The 26,394-nt window shown below is 45.6% G+C and overlaps 1 long non-coding RNA gene across 1 annotated transcript; it reads right to left on the bottom strand.

The window, feature by feature from the left end:
- Positions 1–8,717: 8,717 nt before the first annotated feature.
- On the bottom strand, positions 8,718–16,626 carry LOC135231150 (uncharacterized). Its single transcript, XR_010321665.1, has 3 exons — positions 11,364–16,626; positions 11,027–11,095; positions 8,718–10,892 (listed from the first exon to the last, which is right to left on the bottom strand). It is a non-coding gene; the product is annotated as an uncharacterized LOC135231150 (long non-coding RNA).
- Between the last annotated feature and the right edge of the window lie 9,768 nt (positions 16,627–26,394).

Genomic DNA, 26,394 nt, shown 5'->3' with positions numbered 1-26,394 from the left:
GAATAGCTTAGCTGGTTGGTCAGTTGCTTGGAAGAAACCAGATTGGAAGATCAAGGACAAAGAGGTCTGGGGAAGATGCATTTGCATAGGTAGAAAAATGATGATTAGGCCTGGAAAAGTTAATCATGTGAGCAAATACAAAATTTTATAAATATTTTTCTTTTTATAATGTCTTTAAATTATAAAATATATAAATTTTGGTTAAAACATACTTAAAGTAGAAATATAGGTAAAAAGCAAATAGAGAAAGAAAATAGTATACCAGAAGTCTTTGCTTAACCTAAAAGAAAGTAGCAAAGGACAAACAGACTAAGCAAGAGATGAGACAAATAGAAAATAAGTACAAAAATGACAGATCTAAATCTAAGCACATCAATAATTATATTAAATGTGGCTGCACTAAAAACTCCACTCTAAAGGCAGATGCTGTCTGATTGGAAAATATGACAAGACCTAACGATATGCTGTATAAAAGATACACACTTTAAATACAAAGACAATGCTCGGTTGAAATTAAAAGCATGGAAAACTATATACCATTGGACAATAATCACAAGAAAACTAGCACAAATACATTAACATGAGACAAAATAGGCTGTAACACAAGGAATGTTGTTAGATCCGCACAAAAAATAAAAACCAAACCTGTTGCCATCGAGCTGATTCAGGCTCATGGCAACCCTATGTGTTAGAGGGTAGCTTTCCATAGGGGTTTCTTAGCTGTAGTCTCTACAGAAGCAGGTCTCCAGGCCTTTCTTCTGTGGTGCCACCGGGTGGGTGTGAACTGTCAACCTTTAGATTTGTAGATGAGCACAAATCATTTGTGCCACCCAGGGACTGCATTAGACACAAAGAGGGACATTTTATAGTAATAGAAGTGTCTATAAAGTAAGAAATAACAATTATAAATAAACTTAACCCATTGCTGTCAAGTTGATTCCAACTCATATCTACCCTACAGGACAGAGTAGAACTGCCCCACAGGGGTTCAAAGGCTGTAAACCTTTACAGAAGCAGACTGCCACATCTTTCTTCTATGGAGCAGCTGGTGGGTTCCAACTGTCGACCTTTCAGTTAACAGCTGAGTGCTGAATCACTTCACCGCCAGGGCTCCATAAACCTCATGCAGGCTTGAAGTAGATGAAGCCTGGACTGACACAATTGGAAACAGAAATAGACAAATTAATAATTACATTTGGAGATATCAATCTTCCTCTCTCAGTAACTGATAGAATAAGCAGAGAAAATAGTAAGGACAGAGAGAACTTGAACCATGCTATAAACTGTGACAGTCATGAGAATGTGCCTTTCTGAACTTCTACTATTAAAAAAAAAAAAAACCCATTACCATCAAGTTGATTCTGACCCATAGCGACCCTACAGGTATCATAATTTCCCAAGGGCCTCAGTTACTGCATTTTGAAAGCCATCATAATGTTTGTGGTGAGGCTACATCTCCCATGGGCTGCTAGCCATCAATGACTTAGCGTGATCAGGATACTAAGGAAGATTCCGTCCTGAGAGACATAGGAGTCATTTGTCAGCTGATTTCAGCTCAAGGACTCCTCCACGCCTTTGCTGAAGCTTGCTTAGACTACACAACTGTCTAGAACACATCTTCCACCCTTTTCCCTACCTGGGGCTAATGGATATAGGGTTCAATTTGATCAAGATGCCTAGGAGAATTAAAGAAACATCATGGACCCCCATTAGAAGAGAGACATATGGGGAACGGGAAATAAGTGGGGTCTTATTTTAGGTCCTTCCATCTTTCAGCAGATTCTCTGTGTCCACACAACTACTTGGCGGTCATTTCTTGAGTTTCCAAATATGCAATCAAAATAGACATATTAAGCAGTTGGCAGAACCCTCACATTGGTTCTCTGATGTGTAGAATAAAAGGTTTTGTGATTGTTAAGGTTGTGTGTCAGCTTGGCTGGGCCATGATTCTCAGTGGTTTGGCAGTTATCATGTAGTCTGGCAGTTGTTTAATGATGTAATCACTTCTATGATAAGACCTGATATAATGTGATCACCTCCAAGATGGGATCTGCTGTGGGAAGCCAATCAGTTGAAAGGGAGTTTCCTTAGGGGTGTGACCTGCATTCAATATAGGTAGACTTTTCGACAAGCCTTGCAGGCTTTTGCTCCTTCTGTACACTGCACTTGGCTCATGTTTGTCTCACCTCCAGTTGTTGGGATTTGAGCTAGCAGCTTACCTGCTGATCTTGGGTTTCCTGTCTCTGAAGTCTGTGAGCAAGTGGCCTGCTAGCTTACCTGCCGAGTTTGGGTTTACCAGCTCCTCCAGCTATGTGGTGGAGCCCTGGTGGCAGAGTGGTTAAGCACTTCGCTGCTAACCAAAAAAAAAAAAAATGTTGGCAGTTTGAATCCACCAGCCACTCTTTGGAAACCCTATGGGGCAGTTCTACTTTGTCCTACAGGGTTGCTATGAGTCAGAATCAACTCGACAGCAATGTGTTTGGTTTTGGTTTTAAAGGAGGCTGACCACCGAGTGCAATGTGTATTCCTGGATTAGATCTCGACTGGAAGAAATGCCTATAAAGAACATTACTGTGACAATTTGTGAAGGTTGAATAAGGACAGTTATGCTGATTGTAGTGCAGTGAATTACTTCATATGACGCTTCTAGCCATGGTTTTGTGACTTCCACAAACTGATTGGATGGGACTATGCAAATAAGGTGCTGTGGCCCACCAAGGAGGTTGGACAACCTGCTATAATGCAAATAAGGTGCATGGAACCCTTGTGGGGAAGGGGTGGGACTATGCAAATAAGATGCATGAAACCCTTTAGGAGATTGATCAGTTTCACCCCTCTGCGCGGCTTAAAGGGAGCCAATCCCAGAGGAGGGGGAGAGCCTTACTACCGTCAAGAAGAAAAGCCACGAGGGGAGCATGTGCTTTGGACCCAGGGTCCTTGTGCTGAGAACCTCGTAGACCCAGGAGACAGAGCTTTAACACTGGAGAAGGTGTGAGATGACAGCGACACGGGAACGGCAGGCCAGACCCATAGAGACAGAGAACCGAGTGCCTTCAGACAGTAGGCTTCCTGGTGGAATGGGGTGCCTCTGGACATCTATCTGTGGAGCTAAAGAGCTTTGAACACTTTTCCAAGCAGGGAAAAGGCCAGGCTCAAGTGGGGGCAGAGGCCAAGCCCAAGCAGGGGCAGAGGCCAGGCTGATAGTGCAGGGCCCAGGCCAAGAGGAAGGCCCAGCATCAGCAACTGAGACGTTGCCCTCATAGGAGAACTGTACCCTGAGTTGTCCCTGTTATCGCCCAGTTGACCTGAATTGTAAGCTGCTACTTTCCTAATAAACCCCATAACTGTGGGCATGTTCTGTGAATTCTGTGTGTCCATTGCAAGGAATTATGAACCTAGCAGGGAAGCGTAAAGTGCTCTGAGACGGACGGCTGATGTCAGAATTGGTGAAAAGGTTGGAGAGTGGAGGTATGCTTGACCTCCACCTCACAGGAATCGGCCTTGGTGATTTTCTGCTCCGCTCCTGGGGTTAGAGGACCTGTGACGCCATGCTGTTTTTGCACTTATGCAATGCTAATTTTCCTGGATTTGATTGTTGTGCTCTGATTATGAGAGATAATGCCCTCGTTCTTAGGGAACATACACTAAAATATTTAGGCATAAAAGGAGAATATTTTCAACTTTCTCTCAAATCATTATCTACAAACAAATGTTGCAGAAATGATATTTTTGGTGAATAAAAAAAAAAAAAAAAGGATTATATGAGATTTCCTTGTACTAACTTACAACTTTTCCCTAAATTTAAAATTATTTCAAAATAAAAGCTAAAAGAAAACAAATTCTTCTGACTTTAATACCATATCATTATTAAGTGCCTAAAGGGTTTTTTAAAAAAGCAATTATTGTGTTTAGGTGCAAGTTTGCAGCTCAAGTTAATTTCTCATTCAAAAATTTATACACATGTCGTTTGGTAACATTGGTTGCAATCCCCACAGTGTGACAGCACGACCCCACTTTCCACCCTGGGTTCCTAGTGTCCTTTCCTCCAGTTCCTGTCCCGTCCTGCCTTCTGGTCTTACTTTAGGACAGGAGTTGCCCATTTGGCCTCGTATGTTTAGTTGAACTCAGAAGCATGTTCCTCACAAGTGTGATTGTTTGATTTATAGGCCTATGTAATCTATGTCTGAAGAGTGGGCTTTGGGGCCTAAAGGCTTTAAGAGCCAAACATCGATGGTCTTTTCTCCATGAATGTTTTGACCCCTTCTGGAAATCATTTGTTTCAAGTCTCCAGGTATTAGAAGACCCTTAATATTATTCCCTGCTATTTGGAGGCTTTCCAAAAAAATATCTTTCCAGTTCACAGAAAGTCTCCAAATCTGAGATTCTGGGGTTTGTGAGCAAACCAGTGTATCTTATATCTCAAACACTGGCCAGCAACGTAAGAGGAGTAAAGCAAACAGAGAGGAAACATTTGCATTTTTCTTCCACTTGAAATATCTCCCAGTTCCTGCTGCTCTTCCCATGTCCTTGGGTATAGGGGAATGATGGCTTCCTTGGGCTGAGTCTTAGGTGTCTAGTGGTACTCTAACAGAAAGAACACAAGAGGGTGGTTTGAACAGACAATTATTTTCTCACAGGTTAGGAGGCTAGAAGTCCAGTTCAGGGTGCTGGCCCTAGTGGAAGGCGTTCTCTCTCTGTCAGTTCTGGGGGAAGGTCTTTGTGTCTTCAGTTTCTATTCCTTGGCTCCCTGGGGATCTCCATGCGACATAGCATCTCTCTTGCCCCCATCTCTGCCCTGCTCGCTTGTTCAATCTCTTCTATATCTCAAAAGACATTGACTCAAGAGACACCCTATGTCTCCTGCCTCATTAGTGTAACAAAGACAACCCATTCCTAAAGGGCATTATAACCACAGGCATAGAGGTTAGGATTTAAAACACATATTTTGGGGAGACAGAATTCAACCTATAACAACAGGTTGTGAGAGAGAAATGATGTGGGAACATCTTTCTTCATCACCTCCCTCAACCCTTCAACTTCTTCTTGGGCTGTGCACGTTCTCCCTCTCCAACTCTTCGTCCATGAATATTTTCCTTCTCTGAACCTCAACTAGAGCACAGACTTACCTAGAGCTGGCTCATCAGTGGGAAGTGAGCCATTACTCCTGGAGGGTAGAAGAGAGAGAGGTCAGACCCTGGGCATGTGGCAGAAGGTCCAGAGGAATGAAGGAGGTTGGAGTAAGGCGGACTTGCCAGTGAGGGCTGAGATGTGAGTGATCAGAGGACCACTGAGAACATTTCCAGTGTCTCCATTTAGGAGAGAAGGGAGGGGCTTGACTAGAAGGGTGGAGAATATGGGCAGGGTTTGGATGAGATTCACCCCCCACTCATTCCTGGTCCTGGGACAACACCTCACCCCAAGTCACACTGAGGGGCCTGTTCAGGCCCAGGTGGTCCACCAGGCAGGTGTATCTCAGCTCCTCTTCTGGGAGGATGCCCACAGCTGCCTAGCTCTGGTACATCTCATTTCCCCCAGGTTGGATTCCCCTGAGTCCTGAATCCAGGATCAGCTCCTTCTGATCCCCCAGCCAGGTCAGCATAATATTGGCAGGTGGGAAACCGAATACACAGTATCGCAGGCTCTGATTGCCCTCAGGGTCCTTCTGCTGGGTCACCATGACCCTGGGGGCCACTAGATCCAAGAAAGAGCACAGAGACAGGGTGGAGGTGGGACTACACCTCAGCTTCTTCCCTCCCAGCCTCGTCCACACACCAGCGCCTTCCTCTTCTTTCAATCCTGGGGTTTTTAAGAACTCAAGGCAGTAATGTGGTCAGGGAACACAGAAATCCAGGTCCCCACAACTTCCTGCGGGAAGTCATCCAAAATCAAACCAACCAAACCCACTGCAGGGGAGTCAATTCCGACTCATAATGACCCCATAGAGTTTCCAAGGCTGTAAGTCTTTATGAAGCAGACTGCCACACCTTTCTCTTGGGTGGTGGCTTTGAATCTCCCACCTTTCAGTTAGCAGTCAACCGCTTTAATCACTGCACCACCTGGGCTTCTTTGCGTCAGTCCACCTGCTTCCATTCCTGCTGCAGGGTCAGTGCTTGTCCCCATGGGGAGCCTCGGGTATTCGAAAAGGGTGATCCCTGGAAGTTCTTCCCTGAGTTAACTGCATGGCCCAGCCCCTCACCTTCTTAAAGAGATTGCTCAAATGTCACCTACCTGATCATCTTACTTCAAATTACCACCCCTTCCCCTACACCTCCTTCCTCGTTCTATTTTCCCCCCTCTATATCATTTATTTTTTATATCATTTTTTTTGTATATCATTTTTTTTTTATATAATTTTTAGGTAGGGTCACTATGAGTCCGCATCGACTGGATTATAATGGGTTTGGTGTTTTTGGTTTTATATCATGTAATGGAAACCCTGGCGGTCCTATGGCAGTTTGAATCCACCAGGTGCTCTTTGGAAGCTCTATGGGGCAGTTCTACTCAGTCCTATAGGGTCGCTATCAGTCCAAATTGACTCGACCATAGTGGGTTTGGTGTTTTTGGTGTTATATCGTGTAATGGAAACCCTGGAGGCCCTACGGTTAAGAGATACGCGTGCTGACCAAAAGCTTGGCAGTTCGAATCCACCAGGCCCGCGCTGGAAACTCTATGGGGCAGTTTTCCTCTGCCCTCTAGGGTCACTATGAGTCGGAATCGACTCCATGGCAACGGGTTTGTTTTGGTTTATCACGAGTAATGCTTTCTAACCCATCATACTGTCAACTGAAACCGAGACCTGAACACGTTGAGATATGGATCTGGGACTGGCAGGGTTGGGCGTGGGAGTCTTTCTCACTGTGTGATTTGGGAATGATGGTTGTGTGTGTGCTTGGGGGTTCCTTACTGACTGGTGCCTGACCCCTAAGTCCCACAGCCAGCAGGGCCCGAAGAGCCGCGCTGCACTCGCAGTCCAGCCACCCGCGCACTGCAGACAGGGGGCGCCCGACCACAAGCTGCCTCCGCTGCCTCTCAGGCGCAGAGAGCATCATGCCCCAGGCGCACTCAGGTCACCGGGTCATAAGCGGTGAATTCATCCCCATGGTAGCCTTAGCGCCAGAACCTACCACTGTTGCCCAGCTCGCAGCCATGGTTCAGCTGCAGGGTATGGGGCCCTGGGGAGGCCTCCCCTGGCCCGTGACCCCCAAACCCTTAGGTTAGTCGTCAGGGAAAAAATGAGATTTGGCACCAAGCTGCAGGGGCCATAAGTGCAGGGTTGGGGGTGGCAGGGAGCGAGACCTGAGGTGGCCTAGACTAAGTTCCGGAAGCTTGGTCCAGGAGGAGATAGAAAGAGGCAGGATGCCTGGGCCCTAGGGTCTCAGAGAGTGGAGAGGGTGTGGGGTGGCCCCTGGAGCTCAGGAGGTTGAAAGGAAGAAATGAGAAATTGGGGACAGGGGAAGGGCCCACCCTTGGGATCCAGGGGAATGATGGTCCGACACCTGGGCCAGACTCATCGCTGAGCTCATTGTAGCCCATGATGGTCTTCAGACCCCAATCTACTTCCTGCTAGTGAACTTCCAAGAACAGGGTCTCCTTGTCTGCAAGCAGCGGGACAGTGATCTGCCCATGGGCTGAGGTCCCCTCAGCCTGGCTCTGCGGGTCTTGCTGTCATAGGCAACGAACAGTTGTCCATCCAGGTAGCCGAGGGCTGTAACTGCAGGCTTCCCAGGACTGGACTCAGACACAGTGGTGAGGTTGTACCGCAGGGAGAGATACCCTGGAATACCCAGGGCTGAGTGTCTTAATATCTCACCTTAGTTCTTTCCCCAAGCAAGCAAGGAAACAAACAAAAAACCCCAAACCAGTTGCTGCCATTTCCGAAGGCCCTGCACCTGTCTCTAAACATTCCTACACATAGAACTTCAAACCGTTGCCAGTTCTCTCTCCTCCCTGGCTCCTTCCTCTCCCCTTCCCCTACTCTCTCCTTTCTGGACCCCAGAGTTGGAGACTCACAGGGCTGATTCCCGGGATGAGCAGTCTCCACTCCCAAAAGCAGCAGCAGAAGCAAGGGACAGGGTCCAGGAGTCCAAGGTTCCATCCCAGGAGGCTGAGGGACTAGGTCTGGAGTACCAAAGTTTTGGGATAGACCAACTCTAGACCTGATCTCACCTGTTCTGGCCTGGAGGCCTCGCTCTGTGCTGGGGCCACAGTCCAGAGTCACCCAGTGGTGGGAGGAAATGTCAATATCAATGTGGATTTTGGAAAGCTAAACTGGACCTGAGCCTGACCCGTGTGACCAGGGCACCCCTTATGCGCAGAACCCTGTGCAGCTGCTGGGAGCAGAGGGAGACACTGAGGATATCCAAACTGAGGGACAATAATGGGAGCTAGGATAGTCTGGCCTCAGCCCTGTGGCTAGACGGGGGCACCACTGCTCTGCTCGCTCTGGTTCTGATTCAGCAGCACAGGAGGGTTCTTTCTGTACTGTGGATTGAGTGAGGCAGAGGTGGCTGACCAGGAAGCTGGACATCCATGGGAAAATGCAGGTGCCTTCTGGGTGGCCCCGGACTCCACAGGTTCAAGCTAGTTTTTCTTGTTCTGAAAAATAGGAGCAATAGTGGAGCAATCAATTCTGGCTCTAAAATTCTTACTGCAGATATGGATCACATAGAATCCACCCAGAATGAGAGAGTTCAAGGTTAATTCTGACTTGGGCACACCTGACTTTGATGGACCAAAAATGTAGCTCAGGCATTAACAGAAATTTCAACTATTGTAGCACGTTTCAAAAGAATTATCTACAATTTCGTTTGTAGTGAAACTACCAGCTTGTATCCCTGGTTGTGTTTTTGAAAAGGCAGAAAGACAAATGAAAAGAGATTGATGAAAAGACTCTGGAAATTCTCTAATCCTTTTCATAACAACAACTGGGACCTAGAGAACAAAGATCGAAGGACACACAGAGAGGGATCTGGAGAAATAGCGCTCCCTTCAAATCCACCAGGGCACAATGTCTGGGCACTCTTCCCACACTCTGTTTGCTTTCAGCAGGCTCAACTCGGCAAGTGAAACACAGCCCTGCTCTCCCCTGGAGACCTCAGCTCCATGCATCTTCCCTCTGCTCCAAGTCAGAAGTGTTTGATTCCCCTATCCTGGTTTTCACAGATTTCTTTTTTTTTTTTCTTTGTTGTGTGACCAGTAATACAATTTGTAGGCAAGATTCTCTAAAATGAGATAAAAGATGTTACTTTTGTAAGTAGAGGTATGATTATGAGGAAACAATGGCAGTTATAGACAGAGGTGGAGGACAGACATAGACAGAGGTAGAGAGAAACACACACAAAAAATTCATGCCTGTCCATCCATCCATTCACCCAATCATTGATCCACCTACCTTCCTATCTGTTTGCAAGGTAAGCATATATCAACAATTTTTAAATTTATGTCAAGAGAGAAATCACAGAGTTTTCCCTGTTCACTTATACCTGCCCCTTTTTGCTTAGATAATTGATTGATTGGTGAGTTTTGGCCACATTCTGTACCGGGTACTGAGCACTGGAATCTGAATAGGAAGAGACATTTGTGATCCATCCACACCAGGCTCTTCACTGTACTTAATTGTGAGATAACCTCCCGGTGCTTATCTCCCTGATGCTTTTCTCTTTGGTCCTTGAGAAAAGTCCCTGGCCCACCTCACTATTGCCATCTGGGAGACACGATCGTCCTGGAACCATAACTGTCTTTGAATCAGGCACTAATGTTTTCTTTTTAAGAACCTAACATTTTATTTCATTTTAGAAAAAGCCATCCTTTACCACATATTCCAACAAGGGAGATAGACACGTAGCACTGAGTGTCAACAATCAGCAAAAGCCAGTAATCCCCTAGTACTTCCTTGTGTCCTGCACCTTTCTTTGTAGATGTTTAGACATTGGTGTTTGTTCCTGCTTCAGCCATGTGGGTTCATAGAGAGATCCTTTTCAGAGAACCTGAGGTAGAGGGTTAAAGGCACACAATCCTGTAAGTCTCTTCCCCTCGTGCCTTCCTGTGCCCAAAGTTAGATTTCAAGAAGCATTAAGTAGCTAGTTCATGGTGAGGAGAATCTAAAGCCTTTCCATAAAATCTCCAATATCTTCCATTTGGTCCCAGTGTTAATTACTAAGTATATTAGAGCCTTCTCAACTTGCCTGCTGGGAAGGAGACTTCTGAGAGAATGGACTTGGGCTTCCAAGGCTTTCTTTCAGGAAGTTTTCCTGCTCAGCACATGCTCCCAGTGGGCCAAGTTCCTTCTTCCTTGTGGCCTTTTTCACCTCTGCCCTAAACCCACTCTCAGAAAAAATGACACAGAAGGGTTAACTTCCAGCTGAGGAGTTCCAGAGTACTGACAGCCTTGCAGCATCTTTACCTTGATTCAACCAGTAGGTTAGGGCTGGCCAGGGCCAGCTTTTTACCACTTTCCCCCACTCATTCTTAGGTAAGTTCAAGAGACAAAGCATAGGAACATGTTGCAGGGGCATGGCGGGGCTCCCTCCACCACTGCATCCCCCACCCCCTTGTCAAAAGTGGCATCGAGGAGGTGGCTGGGCATGGGCTGACATGACAAACGGTGACTCTTCTCCAAATGTGGAGGTTTATTTCAACAAAATGTGAAAAGAGTGCATTTGATTGAAGCTCCTTGCTCATCAGGATCTGTGTCCATCGAATTCTCAGCAAGACAAGTCAAGGCTGCTTTGCGAACAAGTGAAGAGGTAATATGGCAACTCAGTTCAAGCGAGTCTTGGCCAATACAACATTTACACTCTTCTGCCTCAGTAACTTTGCATGCATCATGGGCTGTGGGACTATCAGCCTGTCCCGTTCTGTGGAGCTTTCTGACTTCTCCCTCTGAAAAACCCCTGTCGGGGGTAAAACCTAAAGTGAGGAGGGGTGGGGCTGGGGGAGTAGGCATTACAGGGTTCTAGAGAGGAAATTTCTTCATTTAATGTGTCATGATTTGGGGAGGGGATAAAAAGAGTATAACCCATCCTACCTCTAAAGAAATGTCACGGCAAGTACGGGTGAGGACAGGCCAACTGAGGAGTGTAGGGCTTCAGACCACCTGCAGGGACGTGCAATCGCATTTATTACAGAAAAGTGTAGAGACATAATCTGGTCTAAGGTTCATCTATTTCTTACTGGGTAAGGAAGTAACCAGCAACAGCGGTGCTTCTTCCTGGACTGAGAATTTTTCCCACCCTGCTTTGATGGTGCCAAGCACTGCACCTTCTCTGAGGGGCAGCCTGGCTGTGTCTCTGAGCTGCCGGGGGCAGTCAGTGATGTACCCAGCCACATAGGTCATCAGAACCATTTGCATGTAAAGTGCCCACCTGCAATTTAGAACTGTTGAGAAGTCCAGCGAAACATCTGCATAAACAGTTCCTGAAGAAGGGGCAGTGGAGCTTTCTTCTGTGTGAACTAGGGTTAAGGCTCAAAACTGTAGCTCGTACACAAGTATTCATACTTTTCATCCTAAGTTCTTAGTGATTCCCTGTGTGGACATCGGTGACAAACGCAATTAGCTGCAACACAGGACCCGGGTGCAACCCCAGCCCACCTCACCCACCACTCTTGCTTTAGGAATACAGATGGGTGAGCCAGTAAGCACTTCTCTTGAATGAACTGGTTGTTGAAAATAACTCTCTCCAGCACCCCTGAGGAGGCCAGGAAGGGACCATTTAGCCTGGAAGACCACAGCACCATTACTGAGTTGTAGATATTCGTAAAGTCACATGGGTCCTTGGAAGCCTCCCCACTCCAGGAAGGGCAGAATCCTGGTGCCAAGAGGGCAGATGTCACCAGGGTTCCTTTCAGCAGCTGTGGGGAGACCTGCTGCACCTGTTGCCTGTGTACAGTCTCAAGAAGAGACAAGAACCAAACAGGGTAGGAATGTCAGCTGCTCAGAGAGTAGGTCATAGTTACCTGGGAGACAGAGATGAGTGGCTCTGTAGGCACCATGAACCTCTTGTAACGATCAAAGCTCCAGGCTTAATAGTAACAATTTTCCAAATCATAGAAAGAGGCTGCCTGGCTTGCTCTCCCTGTGGTATAATTTCCACCAGAGACAGTATATGGCAGTTCCATCTGACTGTTCTTGCCAACTTAGGCTACAGCAGTGCTTGTGGGGCCTCTGGCAGAGGGCCAGGCCTTTCATGTACTGGTCAAGCAGTAATTTTTCAGTATTTGTCCTGTGACAACTTGCTAAATGCCCTCTCAACGACTTTCTCACTCGGAATTTGTTTCAAGAAGATACTGCTATACAATCTTAAGCACAAAGTTTAAGAGAAGCCTACAAACAAGGATTTCTCCAGAAATTCTCATTCTCATCTTCTCATCTGTGTTTAGTTGGTTGCAAGATGGTTCCATTCCCCTTGACTTTATTGTAAGAAGTAGAAATTACTTGCTCAGTGAACACATCCACTGGCAAAGCCAGGGTCTGAAACACTCCCCTCAAGACTCACAACCAAAAAAAAAATCGAAGCTCTACTCCCTCCATCCCAGAGATGTCCATAGACTGTTGGACTCCTTATAGACTTTACTCCTGCCCTACTGGAAGAGGAAGATTCTCCTAAAAATACCTCAAATCCTTCTGGGTAGCCAACCCCCCTGTGCCCACCATAGGCAACTAGAAAACCGGACTTTTCAATGCCATTCAGAAGCTGAAAATGACCTGGGTTTTCAGTGTATACCCTTCCAGAGAGTAAATTGCAGAGGAAACTTGTCCAAATCCAAATATAGAAATCAGAGGAAATAAAGCCAAACATGAGTTCCCTCAAGAAACACTAAGAGACCTCTCTGACCCCAAATTTCATGTGAAAGCTGTGTGACGGGGCTGGGAGGATCTGTCAGCATCTATACTTACACGGCAGCATAAGAGGCCTTTTTAGGACCTTCGGGAGGCAGTCAGCACACAGTGTCTGGGGACACCTAAGCAAATCCTCAAGGGCTTGTCCACCCAGAACCCTCCTTAAGCAGCTTCCCCCTAAAGAAACCCTGAAGTCTGGAAAATCAGTTAAGAAGAAAGATACTCCATGTCTCTGAAAAAGAAAATAAAAAGCAACCACCCACCCCCCAGTACGGAAGCTGTTAGACTAAAATTGCTTCACGGGAAGACTGGCCTAATGCAGAAGTGAGAATCTGTCTTAAAAAGGCTTGGAACAAAAGTGAGAGAGTGTGGTTGTCAGTGCCACCACCCATTTGTTACATGTTAAGTGAAACTTCCACTATTTAAATAATATTCCAATGAATAGAAACACTTTGCACCTTTCTCTAATATATTAAGTCTATTATAATAAATCATCTTCTGTGGGATAACCAGGGTAATTGGTGTGAGTAGACCACTTTTTAGGGACGTTCTCAGAACACCTCATGAGCATTCTCCAGGAGGCTGTACAGAGGGGATGAAACCTTGCACCCTGCCATTGTGTAGTATCCATCATGCTGAAGTTTGGGCCTGGCTAGGAGCCCTGCTGGCACAGTGCTTAAGAGCTTGGCTGCTAACCAAAAGGTCAGCAATTCAAATCTACCAGCAGTTCCTTGGAAACCCTATGGGGAAGTTCTACTCTGAGCTACATGCTCGCTATGAGTCAGAATCGACTCTGTGGCAATGGGTTTGTTTATTTGGTTTATGGATGGCAAAGGGGAAAGGTGAGAATGCAAACGCAAGATCAAACCCTCCCTGATGGACCTGCTCCCATATGTTGCTCTATTGCTTTTGGTCTGTCTGTTCTAGAGAAAATTTCCTGAAGGCAAAGATCTGGGTGTCATTTTCTTGCTCCGGTTTTTTCTTTATTCTACCCAGTCCAAAGGGAGGGCCCATAAGGTGGGTTGGGGCCTCACAAGTACAAATTAACAGGAGTGACAATTTTTTTTTTTCTTTTAAACTCAGGAGTCCCTATGCAATGGGGGTATAGAAATGTCCAGTGTCCCAATTCAGAGATACCAAATACCGCCCTGAAAACAAGCCAAAAGAAATTTTAGAGAGGATATGGTTCCTGTTGGCTTCTCAGCTTTGAGCTTTCTTTTATTAAGTGTCTAAGAGGTGCTGAAGGTCCCTAGGTGCTACAAGCAGTTTGTGCTCAACTGCTAACCTAAAGGTTGGTTCATCGAATCCATCCAGAGGTGCCTAGGAAGAAAGCCCTGGGGATCTGATTCCATAAACGATCACAGCCAAGAAAACCCTAGGGAGCAGTCCTACTGTGTAACACACAGAGTCTGCTCATGTTAGGATGGACTTGTACACCTGGTGTGTCTGACTTCCTCTAACTTCACAAAGGGGAAGGAGAATCAGGATCAACAGCCCAAATCTGGTTCCTTTGAGGCAGAGGTTAGACATGCCTTCCTTCTCTGCCATCTTTACAAATTCTGACCCTAGCAATCCCTTCCACGGCACTCTTTGCTTCTCTGCTGTGTCCAATAATTCATTGCAACAGCCACAAAACTCACAGATAATACTCATGATTATGGGGTTCATTAGGGACATAACAGGTTACAATTCAGGTTCCGGAATGCTCAGGATACAGTTCTTCCATCTCGGCTGTGCTCACAGGCACCGCTCTCTGGCCCTTGGCCTACTGCCCTTCTTGGGCAAGTGTTCAAACCTCTTTAGTATAGTAAGTGCCCAGAGGCACCCCACACTGCCAGTAAACCTTGGCCCAAAGGTGCTCAGTCCTAGCTCCGTGGCTTAGCAAACCTAGCTCCACCAAGTACCTGGAGGCTCCCTACTCTTCCAGCTAGTCTCCTGGCCAATGGCACTCATCTTTCTTGCTATCTTGGGCAGAGAAGCCCAATGCGCCGTCTCCTGCCCCTCTCCCCTGTCACCATTTCTCTGCCACCACTTCTCAACATCTTCCATGTTATAGCTTCCTCTCCTCTGTCTTCTGATTCCAGGAGCTTCTCAGCACAAGGATCCCGGGTCCAAAGGATGCACTCTGCTCTTGGCCCTTCTTCCTTGGTGTTGGTGAGATCCTCTTTTTTCTGCCTCTGGGATGGCTCATTTGAAGCCCAGTAGGATGGCAAAACTGACCAATCTCATTGGCCATGATTACCCTATTTGCACTTGGGTGGGGGTTCCAAGACCATGGTGAGAAAGGCCACCCAAAAGCCATCTGTCATACTACAGGACTTGACAACAATGGGTTCAGTTTTGGGTTTGGTTAAGAGATACTGATCATTCAGTATATATATAACCCAAAAAAACCCAAACCTATTGCCATCGAGTTGATTCCGACTCATAGCAACCCTGTAGAAAAGAGTTGAACTGCCTAATAGAGTTTCCAAGGAGCACGTGGTGGATTCAAACTGTCGACCTTTTGGTTAGCAGCTGGAGCTCCTAACCACTATGCCGTCAGGGTTTCCATATATATGTATATACCTATATACATATACACACACACATAGAGTTCTCACAAATACGTATTTTAATTGTATTTGAAAATATCTTTTGTCAGTTTCAGCATTCTCCCCATCTGCCTCTCTTGCAATTTCTCTCAAAGAAACTAAATGCTGGCATCTTTTTAAAAAATAACTAACAGATGAAATAATATACTGTCTGAGATTTGCTGCAACATAATTCTGTGTGGGTGATGGTTGAGAATATAGATAAACCAAGATTGTCAGGTGAGTGAAGAGTGCACGGAGATTCATTGTATTCTTCTCTCTACTTTCACGTCTGTTTGAAATTACCACAGCACAGCATTTAAAAAATAAGCACCAAGATAACCTAAGACCCAGCAGGGCACTGGATATCCTAAAGAATCAAGAAATACCGGTCATAATTTCTAATCAAACTGCCAGTAAAAACTTTAAAAAACCATGCCATCGATTCCAGCTCATAGCGACCATAAAAGACAGAGTAGGACTGCCCCACAGGGCTTCCAAGGACTGCTGGTGGATTCCAACTGCCAACCTTTTAGTTAGCAGCCATAGCTCTTAACCACTACTCCACAGTGAAAACCACAGAGACTAGACGCCTTTAACTCCTCCTTTTCCTCTTCTCAACTGAATGCTTTCTTCCTTCCCTTGGTTCCCAGTGGGTGAGTGCTGGAGCCCAAGCTCTGAAGGGACAGAGTGGGGATTTAAAACTGTATTATGATCAATAGCAGGAAATAGGTTTGACATTGAGAGGGGAGGGGACAGGCAGGAGACACTTGAAGAGATGCTGTTGCCATGAATTTCTTTTTCACTCTGAGAGAAAGTGTGGACAGACACCATAGATCCTTGTCCTTCAGGGGTCCCCAAACTCCCTAAAAGCTGCATGCAAAATTTTATGGGATTGCAGGTACTTTAGCTGGAGGCAGGCATTGGGAAGGCTCTCATCAGATTGTAGAAGGGTTTTATAACCCACTGAAGGAATAAGGGTATTGAACGAGAGTTTGCCCATCTGACTGACTCTGAGGGACAATACCAGAGACACAGGTGTCAAACCATTCTAAGACAGCAGCCCAGACAGGGATCCCCTGTGGCAGTCATTGCTCCTTCAGCTCTTCCTTCAGCTGGATACACTTCCTGAAATCTTCCTGGTCATGTTCACAGCCTGAAGCAGAGTTACCCTGAAGCTACTGAAACTTCATCCTCACAGTACTTCTATGGGGGGGGGGGTGACTGCCTTTCTTCTCCTTGACACATAATGCAACAGGAATGAGAGGTTCAGTTACCCACCAAAAGTCACCCACAAGTAGTGGTGGAGCACCCAGGCATTTGGCCTCATAGCCCATGTTCATGACCACTGCACTATTCCAGAATAGGAGAGCTGGGACCTGCAAGTCTAGCTCAGGAAGAGAGATTCTAGAAAGAGAAAAAGAAGAAAAAGGAGCATAGTGGTTCACTCTGATAGCAGGGCCCAGGACTCCAGGGGAGAAGGGGACAAGAACTGTTTGTTAAAGGATCAAGGAACATTAGAAATTCTCCACTTGGATATGAACATCTCCAGCTGTGACACTGATGGCAGGATGGGCAAGACAAACTCAGCCAAGGGGCCAACTGTAAGGCTAGCTCTCTCCTGAGAACTCTGTACCACTTTCCCTTCCTAGCGGCCACCTCTCATTCCTTGTTCTTGTTATCCTGCCCAGAATGGGTGATGACATACACTCTCTACTTTCCCTTGGGTTTGTGAATCAGAGTTAGTGGGTGAATTGTCTCAGTAAAACAGAATAATAGTCCAGAATCATTTCTGGACTCCAAGAGAAGCCAGATCATGCTTCCTGGAGCTGTCCACCTGCTGGTCTAGTGGGTCCTGACCTTGACTGAGATCTGGCAGGTGAGTACAGAATCAGGATAAACTGATGCTGGGGAGGGAAGAGCCAAAGGACTGGCCTGGTGGGTGCTGAGCAAGCCCGTAAGAAGGGCCTCAGCCCCTTGAGTGGGGGGGGGAATGGGGGGGGGGCTGAAGCAAGTGGGGAAACGGGGTGGTGGTGGGGAGTTGTCTCAAGAATTCTTCTTTCATTTTGGTTTCTCTCTCCACCACCCATCCCCATCCTCCTGGGGTTTCTCATCCCTCTCACCAACTCTGCATGCCTCACAGTGAAGTGGCTCAAGAGGCAGGCGTGATGTAAGAGGATGTGACAAGGAGCCCCGAGGCTCAGTGCCCATGGGAACGCAGAAGGGAGCATCTCCAGCATGGAGACAGGCCCAGGTGAGAACACAGCCCAGGAAGGTGAGCTCAGTAATCTAGGGCACTAGGGCCCCTTCTTCCCTGAAGGCATTTGCTGAACCTGCAGATATAAGAAGCTCTTGGCTGCCTTCTGGTGCTGAGTGGAAACAGAGGTGAAAGCCAGTGGACATGAAGGTAGAGACTCTGGTGGACCACCCCACTTTAAGCAGGAACTCAGAGATGCTGCTTCCAGAGGTAGTTTTGACCTGCTGTGAACAACTCCCACAGGATTTTATATAGTGCATGTTTCTCCTTGGTGATCTGATTTGGATTCCAGCTTCCAGTTTGGAATGAAGCACTCCTGAATTGGAAACCTATCAGGTATAACAGACACAAATGTACAGAAAACTTTCTGGAGATAAAAAAAAATCATCATCTTAGGCTAAAATTAATTCTATCTTTTTTTGGTTATTATTATTATTTGTAAAAAGATGCAGTACACAATCAAAGATACCCGTGTTCACTTTGAAGAGATAAGACACCATGAAGCAGAAACAGCAGACGTAACAGTGATGGAAGCCGTCCCACAAACACTTCCCTGATTGTGAAACTCTTTTGTCTTTTTGTCTAACAAAATGACATACTTGAAAACCTGATCAGAGAACTGGAAGTTAAAAAATCTAAGAGAGAACTAGAAAAGAAACCAAATAGAAATTACAAACCTGAAATATAACAGCAGATGAGGCACATTTGAAAAAAGAGAGAATTAATGGTTAACAAGAAAGGCTATCCTAGAACCCAAATTTTAAGTTTGAGAATTGCTGACCCCTAGATAGTAAGGCTGGTGTCTGGGTTTCTGGCTATTTTCCTTACCCTGGAGAAACCGTATGTCTCCTCTGTGTGCTTAAATGTTACTGAGATGTCTGACCTTCTTCAGGCTCACCATCAGCACCATATGTGACAGGTCATCCAGGCCCTGAAGGGAACATTACCCTGAGGTGCTGGGCCCTGGGCTTCTACCTGGCAGAGATCACCATGACCTGGCAGCAGGACGGGGAGGACCAGACTCAAGACATGGAGATTGTGGAGACCAGGCCTGCAGGGGAAGGGACCATCCAGAGGTGGGTGGCCATGGTGGTGCCCTCTGGAGAGAAGCAGAGATACTCGTACTTTGCGTGGTACGAGGGGCTTCCCAGGCCCCTTATACTTAGGTGAGTTAAAGAGGGGGATGTAGGAGTGGAAACCTCTTAGCAGAACTGGCATAACAGGAGCTGTTCTGGGTGCCCGTGGCAGCGTCAGGCTTTGGCCTGAGGGCCAAAGAACCCCGTTCATACTCTTCTTAGAAGCAACTTCCCAGCTCATCCCAATCAGTGTGGGAATCACTAGTGCTCCTTGCTGCTCTGATCCTTGGGGCTGTGATGGGCAAGGGGAAGGTCTCAGGTAAGGAAGGGCCTGGGAATATGGCCTTCCTCTGTCTGACCTCTAGGGGTCCTACTGCACATGGTGATTTGCCCTATTCCTTCCCATTGTTACTGTGTGGCCAGAGATGGTGACCCACACAGGCCAAAAATCCTGGACAGGACTTGGCAGACAGACAGACAGATTAGCAGAAAGATCACTGCCTGGTCTAGGGGCCTTTTGCACCCAGTCATGAGAAGTTAAAGGTAAGAGAGGAGATTGCTGGGATTCAGGAGCTTGGCAGCTAGTGAGCCTGAGAAAGTGTAATGCTGAAGGTGAGGCCAGAGGCTGGAGGCCTGGTCAGTCACTGTCATCACCTCCCCTAAGCACCCCTGTCCAGGGTACATCGTCTTTCACCAGGGAGCCTCAGCCCTTGTGAACACCTCTGGGCTCCATGTTTCCGTGAACCTCCATGAGGATCCTAAAGAGCAGAACTGGAAAGTTGCCTGAGCTCTGCTGATAGGGCACCCAGGGCACCAGGAACTGATTCTCATGTCACCTGAATTACCTTTATGCAAAATGTCATCCTTCTGCTTTTCTCATTCCTGACAAGATAAAACATGTCATTAAACCAAGTACTCGTAAAGGATTAATCAAGCGTAACTAATATGTATATGGAAACCCTGGTGGGGTAGTGGTTAAGAGCTATGGCTGCTAACCAAAAGGTCAGCAGCTTGAATCCACAGGGCACTCCTTGGAGACCCTATGGGGCTGTTCTACTCTGTCTTATAAGGTCACTGTGACTTGGAATCAAATCGATAGCGATGGGTTAATGGGTAACAGGTACATGTTGATACAGCCTCCCAGCTGTGCTCAATGGTGGGAAGAAAGAATTAAGCCCCAGTTACTGATGAGAACAACAGAGTGGCAACATTCAGGTCAAGCACATCAGGTGCTCACACACACCAAAGAGATAGCTGCAAACTGACTTCCAGGAGAGTAAATGCTTGGACCTGGCACTGTTTTTTTCTTCCATTTTTTCCTGACACTGCTCTGGTTTCTGGGGTTTAGCCTCCTGAATCTCAACTGGGTAAGAATATTAATCAGTTATTCAAGAAACTCACTGCCCCCATCACGGCATGAGAACTACTTGAGGGGTGCACTCTGCATGTACTAGTATGGAAGGGGAGGCTGGGTGAATGGGCCATCTATATAAACCTGAAATAAAGAGGATGGGTGCCAATGTCGTTCACTTCGTGCATCTCACCATCCTGCCTTAAGTATCATCTTCTCCTGTAGGCTCTGCTCGGATCCTCTATTGTCATTCCCCAGGCGGTGACTGGGCCCTAGACACTGATGTGTTGCTCATGGCTTCTGAAATATGACAAGAACTGAGGCAGTGGGGAACAGCCTTATGCTATAGAGGATCTTATCAAGTCAAAGGTGAACCTTTTAACTTCAAAATGCCCAGAGCATCTGAATCTGGTCATTAACATTTTCTCTCACAGGTTGAGAGAGCTGCCCTGTGTGGGACTAACAAGACTTCAGTGGTTCTCACTTCCACTTTGTTTCTCTGTGGACCCTGCCTTCTCTTCTTTCGGCTTCTCTGTGATGAGGTCTGTCTACTCAGATATAACACATAGGAAGATGGAAGGACATGTAAGGAGAAGGGTCTATTACCCCAGGTGCTCAGAACCCCTTCCACATAGTACCCAATACCCTAGGCCAGTGTAGCAACCTTCCTTCCCTGGGGATGAAACGGCTAAAATGTCTTACTCCCAGTCCAGCCTTATCATTTACTTGCCCTTAAGAGGAACTCATTGTTTTAGTAATTTTTCTCTTACCCTTTCATTGAGGATGCAGTAAATGGTTAATATGATGAGTGAAAGATTATAAATTAGAAAAAAAGTTGAGGTTAGAATATCTTTTAGAATGTGCATATTTGCTGGGCTGAGGTGAGTAGCAGGTGGGGATGAGAAGGGCAGGTGGAGGAGAGAAGGTGGTGGAATAGTGTGAGTCTTCACTCTGTGCTCAAGAAAGCTTCAGCTTTGACTTGGCCACTCTTGGATACTTGTCTGCATTCCTTCCTTGTGCTGCACTTTGTACTTGTTCTCTAGGGAGACCACTGTCCCCCCAGGTCACAGGGCCTCAGACATCCCACAAGCTGCACTAATCTCCAAACACTGGAGATCGAGGGCTGAGAATGGCATGCCTCAATCCTGCCCCCACCTCTGGACATGTTTGCTTTTTGCTTTTAGATTTTATTCCTTCCTCTTGCAATTTATCTATGTTATTCTGGATGACAACTGTAATCATTCCACTCTGGCTGTGCTCTCCCTCTGACAGTGGGCTTGTCTTCCTTTTCGTTGATCTCCCCAAGACACCCAGGGAAGCCTCTACACATGGGGGTCCCTCTGAACTTCACGCATTATTTGCCAGCCTATTGCTGCCTTTGCCTTTCTTCCATCTCTGTTACCAGTACACTTCTGAATTCACATGTAGTATGGTAAACCAAATGTTGGCATGAGCATAGAGAAACAATGTGTCAATTCTGGAACATGAATAAATTACCTTTGAGGACTCTATATCAGGTGGAGTCCTGGAAGAGAACAGACGGCACAATGAAAGTGGTCACTGAAAAGCATGCAACAAGCAGAGTACTTACAGAGGTGTAGGCAGGTAACAACAATAGATGGTCAAGCTTCCTGGAACTAGGAACAGCTGGATGCTATTACCATCTCTATTCTGAAGAGACAGCAGAAGGGAATTTCCAGAATCCAGCAAAATCACACCCTTTGGAGATGTGCTGCCCAACGTGCACTGTAGGTAGAGGAATGAAGCCATTACGGTAGCACAGCGCTGGAGGAAAAGAGAGGGAGTGGTGGTAGGGAATGCCTTGAGTTCTTTCTCCTTCCACACAATGATTCATATTCTTCGTTTCCTCTTGTCAAACCCAACTGGAAACCACAGGGCAAAGAACCCCAGATGATGCATTCTATAACAGGACAGACACATGATGCCTCACTACGCGTTTGTGACCTGGAGAGTAGACAAAGGAGAACAATCAGGGTGATGAGATTATACGGATTCTGTGAGGGGGACACAAGGCAGGGTACATGTCTTCTATTATAAGAAGAGATTTGGAGAAAATTTCGAGCTATTAGGCTTATTCTATGTGGGCTTATGAGTCGTGTCTAGGTAGATGAAAGAGGAAATGGCTACAGAAAACCATGATGAAGAGCTTCCTATGTGAAATACCCAAAATGAAATGTGATGAGGTCTATATCAACCACACACAGGCCACCCCCCCCACTTAAAAGGGATGTTGTTTCAGATTTACACTCTGGACTAGATGATCTCAACTTTCAATTCCTGGGCTTGGTATCAAAGCATAAATCTAGAGACAAGTATCATGGTGGTAACTAGGAATGCTTCCCTCAGATTCTACCAGCTCACGACAGCTCATGGCCTGAGGGAATTAGTCTACTGCTAAAAGGAATCTGTTTGCTTCCCTTGATTCCTTTCCAAAAAAAAAAAAAAAGTCATGGCCTGAGTTAACCTGCTTTTCCTATTTCATGTCTTTTTAAATATAATTTTATGTTACTAGGCAAATCAGTGTCATTAATATCACACGCTAGTGAAATTTTGCTGACGATAATTCAAAAATGACTATGACCATATGTAGACAGGAATTTGTCAGGATTTCAAGCCAGATTCAGAAGAGAACGTGGAATGAGATATTTTTGCTAATGTCTGATGGATCTTGGCCTAAAGCAGAGAATATCAGAAAGATGTTAACCTGTGTTTTATCTACTATGCAAAGACATTCAACTGTGTGGGTCATAACAAATTATGGATAACATTAAAACAATGGGAATTCCAGAACACTTATATGTGCTCATGTGGAACCTGTAGATGGAGCAAGAAGCAGTTGTTCAGGGCTGAATGGACATGAAAATAGAGAGTGGATGGAAGAGTGTGCTGTCTCATTAGTGAAAGAGCAATTAGGAATGTATAGCAAGGTATATATAAGTTTTTGTATGAGAGACTGACTTGATTTGTAATCTTTCACTTAAAGCACAATAAAAATTAAAAAAAAAAAGGAAAAAAACATATTACATGATTCATCTTTGTAGCAAATTGACTGTAGAATATATAATGTTTTGTGGTTGGTATTTTAATAACTATTCTTTACACTTCTGCATCCTGTTCTGTGCTCCAGAAGGCTGTCCTTTACGTACTACATCAACAGGCCTTCTTGCCCTCTGTCTCATACTTGGTTTGGTGAAGAATAGGTACGGGCAGTAGATTTGAGAGGGTCAGAGCAGAATAAGGCTTGTGCAGATGCCTTCCTCTATGAAAAGACACAGCTCCTGTTGATTGGCTTTTTTTTTTTTTTCAACCTGTAAAATTCCCTAGGTTCCAGTTAATACTTCTTCCTGCCACTTTGGGCAAAGAGGCATGGAATTTCTCTTGTGTAAACTATGTCGTAATTCCCTGATATCTCCTTCTAAGACCTCTCTCTATCATCTCAATTTGACAGCACCATCTGTTTTTTGCTAGAACCGTGGCCGATACACTGATCTATACCCATCACAGTGACACTGATGGAATAAAAACAGATCTTCTACTCCCTCACCCTAAGCTTTTGTTAGTGGGTTCAGTTGCCACTCTTTTTTTGTAAACACTCTACATACAGGGACTCAAAGCATATCTAACTTCTGCAAGACTCTGCCGTTGAATGTCCTCTTGACTACCCCCTTGAAGTCATTGTTCCTCAGGTTGTAGATGATGGGGTTTAGCATAGGAGTGATGACAGTGTAGGACAATGACACTAGCTTCTCGTTCCCAGGTGACTGGTTGGATTCAGGCAGTAGGTAGGTCAGATGAGCAGTTCCATAGAATAGGGACACTACAATGAGGTGAGGTGAACAAGTGGAGAGTGCCTTCTGGTGGCCAGTAGCAGAAAGCATTCTCAGGATGTTTATCATAATGCAGGTGTAGAAAACCAAAATGAGGGAGAAGGGAAACATAAATAGTAATGTGGATATAGCGCACTTCCAATCCAAATACCAATGTCATACTTTAAGGGGATAGAGAAACAAATCACTAATTTCATATGGAAGGGAAAGAACCCCCGGATAAGCAAAACATTACTGAAAAAGAAGAAGAAAGTGGGAGGCCTCACTCTACCTGATTTCAGAACCTATTATACAGCTACAGTAGTCAAAACAGCCTGGTACTGGTACAACAACAGGCACATAGACCAATGGAACAGAATTGAGAACCCAGATATAAATCCATCCATGTATGAGCAGCTGATATTTGACAAAGGACCAGTGTCAGTCAATTGGGGAAATGATAGCCTTTTTAACAAATGGTGCTGGCATACCTGGATATCCATTTGCAAAAGAATGAAACAGGACCCATACCTCACACCATGCACAAAAACTAACTCCAAGTGGATCAAAGACCTAAACATAAAGGCTAAAACAATAAAGATCATGGAAGAAAAAATAGGATCAACCCTAGGAGCCCTAATACGGGGCATAAACAGAATACAAAACATTACCAAAAATGATGAAGAGAAACCCGATAACTGGGAGCTTCTAAAAATCAAACACCTATGCTCATCTAAAGACTTCACCAAAAGAGTAAAAAGACCACCTACAGACTGGGAAAGAATATTCAGCTATGACATCTCAGACCAGCGCCTGATCTCTAAAATCTACATGATTCTGTCAAAACTCAACCACAAAAAGACAAACAACCCAATCAAGAAGTGGGCAAAGGAGATGAACACACATTTCACTAAAGAAGATATTCAGGCAGCCAACAGATACATGAGAAAATGCTCCCGATCATTAGCCATTAGAGAAATGCAAATTAAAACTACGATGAGATTCCATCTCACACCAACTAGACTGGCATTAATCCAAAAAACACAAAATAATAAATGTTGGAGAGGCTGCGGAGAGATTGGAACTCTTATACAGTGCTGGTGGGATTGTAAAATGGTACAACCACTTTGGAAATCCATCTGGCGTTATCTTAAACAGTTAGAAATAGAACTACCATACAACCCAGAAATCCCACTCCTCGGAATATACCCTAGAGATACAAGAGCCTTCACACAAACAGATATATGCACACCCATGTTTATTGCAGCTCTGTTTCAAATAGCAAAAAGCTGGAAGCAACCAAGATGTCCGTCAAAGGATGAATGGGTAAATAAATTGTGGTATATTCACACAATGGAATACTGCGCATCGATAAAGAACAGTGACGAATCTCTGAAACATTTCATAACATGGAGGAATCTGGAAGGCATTATGCTGAGCGAAATGAGTCAGTTGCAAAAGGACAAATATTGTATAAGACCACTATTATAAGATCTTGAGAAATAGAAAAAACGGAGAAGAATACATACTTTTGTGGTTACAAAGGGGGGAGGGAGGGAGGGAGAGGGCTTTTTATTGATCAATCTGTAGATAAGAACTGCTTTGGGTGAAGGGAAAGACAACACTCAATACAAGGAAGGTCAGCCTAATTGGACTGGACTAAAAGCAAAGAGGTTTCCGGGATAAAATGAAAGCTTCAAAGGTCAGCGGAGCAGGGGCTGGGGTCTGGGGAACTTGGTTTGAGGGGACTTCTAAGTCAATGGGCAAAATAATTCTATTATGAAAACATTCTGCATCCCACTTTGAATTGTGGCGCCTGGGGTCCTAAATGCCAACAAGCGGCCATCTAAGATACATCAGTTGGTCTCAACCCACCTGGAGCAAAGGCAAAGGAAGAACACCAAGGTCACACGACAACTAAGAACCCAAAAGACAGAAAGGGCCACTTGAACCAGAGACCTACATTATCCTGAGACCAGAAGAACTAGTTGGTGCCCGGCCACAATCGATGTCTGCCCTGTCAGAGAACACAACAGACAACTCCTGAGAGAGCAGGAGACCAATGGGATACAGACCCGAAATTCTCATGAAAAGAACATACCTAATGGTATGATTGAGACTAGAGGAATCCCAGAGACAATGCTCCCCAGAACGTCTGATGACAAAGGACAGGAACCATCCCCGAAGACAAATCATCAGGCATGAAAAGGACTGGTCAGTGGCGGGGAGAGAGATGCCGATGAAGAGAGAGCTAATTAAATCAGGTGGACACTGGAGAGTGTGTTGGCAACTCTTGACTGGAGGGGGGATGGGAAGATAGAGAGAGAGGGAAGATGGCAAAATCGGCATGAAACGAGAGACTGTAAGGGCTGACTCAATAGGGGGAGAGCAAGTGGGAGAAGGGAGTAAGATGTATGTAAACCTACATGTGACAGACTGATTGGAATGGTAAATGTTCACTTGAAGCTTAAT

This window comes from Loxodonta africana, chromosome 1, assembly GCF_030014295.1.
Source record: "Loxodonta africana isolate mLoxAfr1 chromosome 1, mLoxAfr1.hap2, whole genome shotgun sequence".
In the NCBI taxonomy this organism is placed as follows: Eukaryota; Metazoa; Chordata; class Mammalia; order Proboscidea; family Elephantidae; genus Loxodonta; species Loxodonta africana.
Note: the sequence above shows the minus strand (reverse complement) of the source record. Positions and strands in the feature narration are given on the sequence as shown.